Raw genomic sequence first — 2,428 nt, 5'->3', positions numbered from 1 at the left:
TGTTTAATCTCGGTTTCCCCTGGTTCTGCCCCTCCACCAAGCCAGGTGGATGTAATAATAAAGTGAAAACATTACCATTTGAATACCAGTTTCCAGTTACAGAGTGTCTGCACCCATGTTACAAGTCATCTCACCCTTAGGAGATAGTCAGGACAAGTCTTTATAGAGGAGGAGGGTTCAGGTGAGCCATTCAAAGTACCAAAGCTACAAAATGAAAGAGCTAGAAAATACTGCAAACCCCATAATCTTTCCGTTGTCCAAGGAAGCATCAAATATATATGTTTGTTCGCCCAACCTTCTCTAAGCAATACGTTAATCATCTCAACCTAAAAATAATGGTTCGCCCCTTTAGCTAGTCGCATGTCCACACAAGACCCTCCTATAGGCCTTTCAAAAGCTGCTTCCTCTAGAAAACCAGCCTAAGGGTGAGGACCCCACCTCTGTTCTTATCTTGCCTTTCCTTCCCTTGCTTTTCTCATCTTGCTTGAAATACAATAAAACAGACACTGAGCAACTAAACCTCATCAGGCTCTATTTGCCTCCATGCCCTCCGCATAAGTGTTTCTGGGGGTGCTGCCTGTGCTTGGGTTTACTGTGAACAATCCCCAGCACACTGAGGCCCTCGGTAAATATTCTGGAATCTGGATGGAAGCCAGATAGCAGGCAGGGGACTCCCTGCCACAGCAGGAGTGCCTTGTGGCACAGGGGACAGAGGGCAGCTGTGCCCATCCAGTGGGGCTTCTTCAAGCTCTTTCCCACGCGTTTGTCCACTGCAGCCTGGTTTGGGTCACAAGTGCAGGCTGTGGTGCCTGTCTGTGTCATGTGCTGAGGCCTCTATCTTTCCAGGCTGGTCACATGAGAGGGTTTGCTCTGTGTGTTTGCAGCTGTTTCCCCTCCTCTGCCAAGCCCAGGCTGAGACCATAGGCAGTGAAGAGAGGTTTTTTGTTTTTTTTCCCCCATAGCATTTGAGTAAAGCTTTGGCAGAATGGAATTACTCACTCCACGGACACAGTGCAGTTACCCACAGTTCTAACAGAGTTTTACAGAGAGCCCAAATCTGTTGTGGAATGAGGCAGGTATGAGTAATTAAACGTGGTGATATTACCCACTCCATGGGTTTGGGGACATTAGCTGCCCCATGGGTAAAATAACATTACCTATTTCACAGGGAAAAGGAATGCGGGCTGCCTCACAGAGGAGGGTAGCAGGGGAATTATCTTGGAGTGGAATTATGTGTAAGTCATGCACACACAGTTCCTCTGGAGGCACACAGAGGCTGCCTGTAATGTGCTTGCTATCTGCCTTTCATCTGTGATACGCTTTGCTTTGACAGTTCTGCAGGGCACACCTGCCACTAACAACCAACCCACTCTGGCGCCTTAAATTCCTGCAGCTAGAATCACTTCTTCAGGTCAAGACATTTTCTCCAGGAAGCCCCTGTTAACGGGCCACTTTGCTTCCTGGGAGCCAGGGCTGGACATGCAGGCCCTCAAATACTTCTTGGGCTTCTTTCAGATGAACTTCTCAGCTCTGGCTCTCTTCTTGGATCTTAGTGAGGATTGAAGTTCCTAAGACCTAGACCAGTGGTTCTTAAATCACCTGAGGAGCTTTTAAAAATCCTGCTGCCAGGCCATACCCCCAGACCATTCAGTCAGAGCCTCTGGAGGTGGGACCAGACAGGACTATAACTTTCAAGCCCCCTTCCCTAAAGTGGTTCCGAAGTATGAATAAGCTGGAAAGCCAGTGACTTGCACCATTTTTAAAAAATTGAGGTATAGTTGGTTTACAATGTTGTATTAGTTGCAGGTGTACAGCAAAGTGATGCATTTATATATGCGTATATATATTCTTTTTCAGATTTTTTTATTATACGTTATTACAAGATATTAAATATAGTTCCCTGTGCTATACAGTAGATCCTTGTTGTTTATCTGTTTTATATAGAGTTGTGTGTATCTGCTAATCCCAAACTCCTACTTTATCCCTCACCCCCCTTTCCCTTTCAGTAACCATAAGTTTGTTTTCAATGTCTGTGACTTACGCCATTTTTTAGAAGTGAGTTTTAAAAAGTAATTGTATAGTTCTAAAGAACAGACTAGCATTTTCTGGGGACTGTGGGCCCACGAGGGCAATAACATGTGGGATTTGGAAACACCCATGAACTCGTGTGAACTGTGGCAGCCTTCTCTACAAAGCCTCTGTGCTGCTATTTTAAGGAAGTGAAAGAGAACTAAGGAGTGTCCTGTTGTAATACAACTCTTGTGGGCCCCAGCCTTCGTCTGCTGGCTTTGCCCTTGGCCTGCATCTGGCCAGGTTCCTGCAGTGACCAGAGTCTCATATTTGCCAGGGTGGCTTAAGTTTTGTTCACATGTACAAGCCTTCTGGGCACACTGGTAATTTCAGACCACCAGGAGAGTGTGAAAAAATA

Source organism: Pseudorca crassidens, chromosome 9, assembly GCF_039906515.1.
Source record: "Pseudorca crassidens isolate mPseCra1 chromosome 9, mPseCra1.hap1, whole genome shotgun sequence".
In the NCBI taxonomy this organism is placed as follows: domain Eukaryota; kingdom Metazoa; phylum Chordata; class Mammalia; order Artiodactyla; family Delphinidae; genus Pseudorca; species Pseudorca crassidens.
Note: the sequence above shows the minus strand (reverse complement) of the source record.